Source organism: Durio zibethinus, chromosome 1 (genome assembly GCF_047325235.1).
Source record: "Durio zibethinus cultivar Kanyao isolate XHJ-2024 chromosome 1, ASM4732523v1, whole genome shotgun sequence".
Taxonomy (NCBI): domain Eukaryota; kingdom Viridiplantae; phylum Streptophyta; class Magnoliopsida; order Malvales; family Malvaceae; genus Durio; species Durio zibethinus.
Window position 1 is genome coordinate 13,475,001 of NC_143162.1, and position 7,500 is coordinate 13,482,500.

The 7,500-nt window shown below is 49.5% G+C and overlaps 2 non-coding genes and 2 pseudogenes across 2 annotated transcripts in view; all 4 read left to right on the forward strand.

The window, feature by feature from the left end:
- Positions 1-46, forward strand: part of LOC149520382 (25S ribosomal RNA) — a 1,434-nt pseudogene extending 1,388 nt beyond the window's left edge.
- A 3,896-nt stretch (positions 47-3,942) lies between these two features.
- LOC149520383 (18S ribosomal RNA) lies at positions 3,943-5,749 on the forward strand (annotated as a pseudogene).
- A 293-nt stretch (positions 5,750-6,042) lies between these two features.
- Positions 6,043-6,198, forward strand: LOC149520384 (5.8S ribosomal RNA). The gene has a single exon (XR_016326650.1). It is a non-coding gene; the product is annotated as a 5.8S ribosomal RNA (ribosomal RNA).
- Positions 6,199-6,436: 238 nt separating this feature from the next.
- The window catches only part of LOC149520385 (25S ribosomal RNA), a 3,374-nt gene continuing 2,310 nt past the window's right edge, over positions 6,437-7,500 (forward strand). The window contains exon 1 of the ribosomal RNA XR_016326515.1: positions 6,437-7,500. This exon is cut by the window's right edge and continues 2,310 nt beyond it. This is a non-coding gene — a ribosomal RNA (25S ribosomal RNA).

Here is a 7,500-nt window from a genome sequence, read left to right on the forward strand (position 1 = left end):
TTGTTTCCATGATCCACTAAGATTCAACCCTTTGTCGCTTCAAATCGTCCCTCCCCCCTCCCCTTCCACATCTTCTGCCGACCTTCCTTCTTTTTACGTCTCCCCCCTCCGAGGTTAGGCATGACCCAGGGCCTTCCGTCCCTTGATCCTGATCGAGAATGAACTCCGTATACCTAAGTCAACCTACGAAATGAGCGTGCGGGCACTAAGCCAGCCAGAGAGGCATAATGCCCAAGCTGAGGATCGATCGGGGTCCCCTCTGCGTGTTGTCGATCTTACTACAATTCTTGCTGCCATAACCCTCAGTTCGATCGGATCTTAGACTGGGAATAAACTCCGTATGCCTATGTTAACCTACTAAACAAGCGTACAGGCACTAAGCCAGCCAGAGAGGTAAAATATGCAAGCTAAGGATCAGTCGGGTCCCCCTCTATGTGTTGCAGATCCTGTAGGCTTTCTATAAGGTTCTGGTTTTGCCCCACTCCCTGGGACCACCTGGATGTGGTGTGGGCATGTTGTAGGCTTAGTCTTGGTGCCGCAGACAGGTTGAACTTTTGGGCGGGCAGTCTGGACAGCAATAGCAATGACTATTGCTGAAACCCCTACCTCTACGTATAGTGCTCGAGCTTTGGTCTCTAGGGCGTGGGCTTCAACTCTTGGTGCGTAGCCCAAGGCACGACACTGGCACTTGGTATGGGCTGCTGTCTCAGACACCCCTGGTCTGGTCGCATGCCCGCACCTCAATCATCAATGCCCACACATCGATTTGATTGCGTGCCCGCAAACTGCTCACCAACACCTGCACCTGGGCCTGGCTCAATTATACCAAACCTAACATCGTGTCTGAGCCCCTAGAGTCCTGATCACTGCCCGCACCACTATCTCGATCTAGTTCCCAGTGTCCTGCACCTTGAGTAGGCCTCAAGGCCTGGTCCCCTCTAACTATCAAAACCCTATCTCACTACAACCACAGGGCCAGTCCTAGCTTGCTTACTGACCGTGACACATGCACATGCCTTGACCACCATCGAGACATGTTGGCCTTTGGTCTCGGCACATGCTTCGACCACCATCGATGCATGCTAGAGCTTGGTGCAGGCAGTTCCCTCGAACAACATCGGCCCGTGCTGGGTTACACTCCTAGTGGTCGCACCTGGGCCTGAGCCGTGCACCCTACACACCACAATTGGGTAGTAGGTGGGTTCAAGGATATCTTCATGTTTTTACAGTGCCAAAGTCATATTTGTGGTCCATGAATTCATATGAGCGCTCCCCAATGCCCGCGCACCACGCGTGGGTGTCCTTAACCCGAGTCGAGCATAAATGATCGCCATGATCGGGTGGTAGGTAGGTTTAGGAACATCTTCATATTTCTGCAATGCCAATGCCATTTTTATGGCCTGTGAATTCATATGAGCACTCTTCCTCGCACACCACGCATAGGTGTCCTGAGCCTGGGCTGAACACATGCACGCCACGATCGGGTGGTAGGTGGGTTTAGGCACATCTTCATATTTTTCCATGCCAATGCCATTTTTATGGCTTGTAAATTCATACAATGGTCCCCTAAGCCTTCATGTGAAGTTTCATGGCAAGATGACTCACTTTCTATTTTTTACGATTTTTGAAATTTTTTACGGTTCAAGATTTTTTAAAATTTTTTTAGAAGGAGTTTTGACCCCAAATTTGGTAATCTGATCCTTGTATTTTTTTTCCATGCATAAAAAAATTCAGCTAAAAACTTGAAGTGTAAAAGATTTTGTGGCCATTTGAGAAAAGTGTCCCTATTTTAGACACTTGAATGGTTACTGGCAGCAAACCTATAAAATCTCATATGCTCTTTAAGGGGGTGTGAGTTGTCGAGGTTTGTCGAGGGATAGGGGTTCAATATATGGGCCAATACAAGCACCCATCGCACATCATGTGCGCACACCCCCCAAACCTTCAATCATCGGAACCCCTAATACCGTCAGTCAGGTTCTCCGATGATGCTCTGAAGTGGTGCCTCGAGCAAAAAAACTGTGACACCAGCACATGCCCGAGCCCAGCATGTGCACTGTGGCTTAAAATTAAACTTCGACCAAGGCCGCAACCATCAACAGCACATGATGGCGCATGGTGATGGCACATGCATCGACCATCATCGGTACAGGCAGCCCTTTGGTATGGGCACTTGCCTCGACCTCGTTCAACATCGATAGAAGATGGTCCCTGGTGTGTACGGTTGCCTCGAGCACCATCGGCACAAGCTGGCCCTTGGTGTGGGCACTTGCCTTGACCACCATCGGCAGAAGATGGCCTCCGATGCGGGGGGTTACGTCGAACACCATCGGCACTTGCTGGGCCTTGCTACGAGCACATGCCTCGACCACCATCAGCATAAGTTGGCCCTTGGTGTAGGTACTTGCCTCTATCACCGTCGACACATGCCATACCTTGATCAGTATCGATAGAAGATGGGCCCTGGTGTGAGCGGTTGCCTCAAACACCATCGGTACGTGCGGTCTTGGTGCGAGCAGATGCCTCGACCACCATTGGTGCATGCATACCTCAATCAGCATGTGCACAAGCTGGAATCAATGCGGGCACTTGCCTCGATCAGCATAGGCAGAAGATGGCCCTTGGTGCAGACAGTCGCATAGAACACCATCAGCCCGTGCTGGCCCTTGGTGCAGGCACATACCTTGACCACCATCGGTACCTGCTCATCCTCGGTGTAGGATATGCCTGTTTGAAAAAAATGTCCTTTTTCAGACACTTTAAGGTCTACTGGTAGCATATCTGCAAAATCTCTAATGCTCTTTAGGGGGTGGTGGTCCGGCACCCCTCTCCCCCTCCACGGGAGGAGTAGGTGTGCATGATGGGCCTCCCATTGCGTACACCTAGGGCAACATCCCTTGAGTGAAATACAGGGTGTAAATTCCTTCCGACCATTTTATCTAACGATTGGTTACTCCGATGACCTACAGATGCCCATGGCCTCGACCGGTTGGCGTGCATGTGAAAAAGAAGAGCCAAGCTCGAGCCCGTGCACGTGGTGGATACTACCTAGACCCCAGACGAAGTCCCTAAATTGAGCAATGGCTCCCTGGGGTGGTGCAAGTAGAAGCTGTGATTACGGGCTTGGCTCGGCCAAATCTTTTGATGTTTGACGGTCTCGAGGTCCCTTCTCATCAACCATAAAAATGCCTTGCCCTTGACGAGGCCATGCACACAATCGATGCTGCCCAAGACCCTAGGAACAAGTCCCTGAATCGAGCAACATCCCCCTGAGGTGGTGTCAGCAGAGCTCGTACGTGCGATCATGCCCAAGGCAAGCATTGGTGGTATCACGCCATTCTTGCCTATCGGATGGCAGGGGCAGACTCATGGCCCTTGCTTGTGTTTTTCTCGTGCCAAGTGATTGTGGCGTGGCCTCGCACGTCATTTCCTCCGGTTGCTCGTCGAGTAATCGATCGAGTGGGTTATGGACTGGCGTGCGTGGATGCTGTCACTTGTACGTAATGGGCATATGAGTGGTGCTATGGTTGTGCATGTTGACAGGTTTCATGCTCGATGCATTGAACTGTCGACCCATCATCCTTTTCAATCTCCCTCGATGTGATCATCGTACCTCGAGCGTACGATTGGGATCTTGTGCTGCATACCCGAATTGATGAAAACCAGATGTCTTGCCATCCCTTATCTATCTCGTGTCTTGAATGGCTACGAGTCGAACGTCAATCTTGGCTGGTGTCCCAAGCGTGCCACCCAATCCTTCGTGGTCGCATTGGTGCACCGATGTTTGATCGTGTTCTCAGATGCAAAACGTTTAATGCGCACAGGCTCTTGAACCCCATTCATCTGATGCTATGCATTTCACGTGCTCAACACGTATGACGCTTGCACTCCGTGTTGGGCTGTCTCAGTCACTCGGTCGGTGCCAACGTCCTGAAGGAATGCTAGCTGGTTGATCCTGTCAGTAGCCATATGCTTGTCTCAAATATTAAGCCATGCGTGTGTAAGTATGAACTAATTCAGACTGTGAAACTATGAATGGCTCATTAAATTAGTTATAGTTTGTTTGATGGTATCAACTACTTGGACAACTATAGTAATTCTATAGCTAATACGTGCAACAGACCCCAACTTCTGGAAGGGATGCATTTATTAGATAAAATGTCGATGCGGGCTATGCCCGTTGCTCTGACGATTCATGATAACTTGATGGATTGTATGGCCTTTGCACCGGTGATGCATCATTCAAATTTTTGCCCTATCAACTTTCGATGGTAGGATAGTGGCCTACTATGGTGGTGATAGGTGACGAAGAATTAGGGTTCGATTTCTAAGAGGGAGCCTGAGAAATGGCTACCACATCTAAGGAAGGCAGCAGGCACGCAAATTACACAATTCTGACAGGGGGAGGTAGTGACAATAAATAACAATATCGGGCTCTATGAGTCTGGTAATTGGAATGAGTACAATCTAAATCCCTTAATGAGGATCCATTGGAGGGCAAGTCTGGTGCCAGCAGCCACGGTAATTCCAGCTCTAATAGCGTATATTTAAATTGTTGCAGTTAAAAAGCTCATAGTTGAAACTAGGGTTGGGTCATCCGGGCCATCTCACGGTGAGCACAGGTCTACTCATCCCTACTGCTGATGATGCACTCATAGACTTAATTACGCAGGTCGTTGCTCTGATGCTATTACTTTGAAGAAATTAGAGTGCTCAAAGTAGGCCTATGCTTTTATACATTAGCATAGGATAGCATCATAGGATTTTGGTCCTATTGTGTTAGCCTTCGAATCGGAGTAATGATTAACAGGGACAGTTGGGGGCATTCGTATTTCATAGTCAGAGGTGAAATTCTTGGATTTATGAAAGACGAACAACTGTGAAAGCATTTGCCAAGGATGTTTTCATTAATCAAGAATAAAAGTTGGGGGCTCGAAGATGATCAGATACGATCCTAGTCTCAACCATAAACAATGCCGACCAAAGATCGATGGATGTTACTTTTAGGACTCCATCGACACCTTATGAGAAATCAAAGTCTTTGGGTTCAGGGGGGAGTATGGTTGCAAGGCTTAAACTTAAAAGAATTGACAGAAGGGCACCATCAGGAGTGGAGCCTACAGCTTAATTTGACTCAACACAGGGAAACTTACTAAGTCCAGACATAGTAAGGATTGACAGACTAAGAGCTCTTTCTTGATTCAATGGGTGGTGGTGCATGGCTGTTCTTAGTTGGTGGAGTGATTTGTCTAGTCAATTCCGTTAACAAACGAGACCTTAGCCTGCTAACTAGCTACGCGGAGGTGATCCTTCATAGCTAGCTTCTTAGAGGGACTATGGCCGCTTAGGCGAAGGAAGTTTGAGGCAATAACATGTCTGTGATGCCCTTAGATGTTCTGGGCCGCACGCGCGCTACAATGATGTATTCAACGAGTCTATGGCCTTGGTCGACAAGCTCGGGTAATCTTTAAAATTTCATTGTGATGGGGATAGATCATTGTAATTGTTGGTCTTCAATGAGGAATTCCTAGAAAGCGTGAGTCATCAGCTCACGTTGACTACATCCCTGCACTTTATACATGCTGTCCGTCGCTCCTACTGATTGAATGGTCCGATGAAGTGTTCGGATCGTGGCAACATGGATGGTTCGTCGCCTACGACGTCGCGAGAAGTCCACTGAACCTTATCATTTAGAGGAAGGAGAAGTCATAACAAGGTTTTCGTACGTGAACTTATGGAAGGATCATTGTCGAAACCCCGCTCGACGAATGACCCATGGATGCATTAATGAAACACTGAGGGGGTAGGGTCCCCCGTGGCCTGAGCCCCTTTTGGCCCTAGACAAGCATGACGGTCTCTTCGTGCCCCTTATCGGGCGGATGAAATGATCGACGTCATCTCTCTCGCTATCGAACAATGAACCCCCGACGTGAATCATGCCAAGGAACCAAAATGAAAATGAAAAGCGCATGCCGTCACCATCTTATTCGTGGTGCGTGCGCAGGCAGTGTCGCGACTCCTTTTGTCATGAAAAAATGAAACGACTCTCGACAACAGATATCTCGACTCTCGCATCAATGAAGAATGTAACGAAATGCGATACTTTGTGTGAATTGTAGAATCCTATGAACCATCGAGCCTTTCAACATAAGTTACGCCCCAAGCCATTAGGCCGAGGGCACGTCTGCCTGGGTGTCATGCACCGTCGCCCCCCCTCGACCCCCCACCCATCGGACTCCGAGGGAAGGGGGCGGGAAGAATATGGCCTTCTGTGATCTCGTTGATTGTGGTTTGCCCAAAAGTGAGTCCCCAGCAACGACAATGCCATGACCGTCGGTGGTAGAGCTCCCGGCGTGCCTCGTCCCTGGTGACGCGTGCTCATTGTCCACCCGAACCCCATCGGACCCCTCGCATCACTCAATCCATGCTCGCATCGCGACCCCAGGTCAGACGGGACCACCCGTTGAGTTTAAGCATATCAATAAGCGGTGAAAAAGAAACTTACCAGGATTCCCCTAGTAAAGGTGAGCGAACCGAGAAGAGCCCAGCTTGAGAATTGAGCACCCCCGATGAATGAATTGTAGTATGGAGAGTGTCCTTAGCAGTGGACCCGACCTAAGTCCCATGGAAAGGGGTGCTGGAGAGGGTGAGAGCCCCTTGTGCCCAGACCCTGTCGTACCACGTGGCGCTGTTCATGAGTTAGATTGTTTGGGAATGCAGCCTCAATCTGGCGGTAAATTCTGTCCAAGGCTGAATACGGGTGAGAGACTGATAACGACCAAGTACCACAAGGGAAAGATGAAAAGGACTTTGAAAAGAGAGTCAAAGAGTGCTTGAAATTGTCGGGAGGGAAGCGGATGGGGGCCTGTGATGTGCCTCGATCGGATGTGGAATGATGAAAGCAGGTTCGTCAATCGGCTCGAGGCGTGGACCGACGCGGGTCGCATAGGTGACCCAAGCCCAAGCTTTCGATGTGCCCATAAAGACGTCATTATCACAATCGTGGAATGCAGCACACGCCATCTTGGCATGCCTCGGCATCCTTGTGCTCTCGACATTGGCCTGCGGGCTCCCCATCCAACCCATTTTGAAACACGGACTAATTAGTCTGACATGCGTGTGAGTTAACAGGCCAAGAAACACATAAGGTGCAAGGAAGTTGATTGAAGGGATCCCTCATGGGTGCACCATCGATCGACCTTGATCGTTTGAGAAGGGTTCTAGTGCGAGCATACCCGTCGGGACCCGAAAGATGGTGAACTATGCCTGAGCAGGGTGAAGCTAGAGGAAACTCTGGTGGAGGCCCGCAGTGATACTGACGTGCAAATCATTCGTCTGACTTGGGTATAGGGGCCAAAGACTAATCGAACCATCTAGTAGCTGGTTCCCTCTGAAGTTTCCCTCAGGATAGTTGGAGCCCCCGACGAGTTCTATCGGGTAAAGCCAATGATTGGAGGCATCGGGGGCGCAATGCCCTCAACCTATTCTCAAACTTTAAAT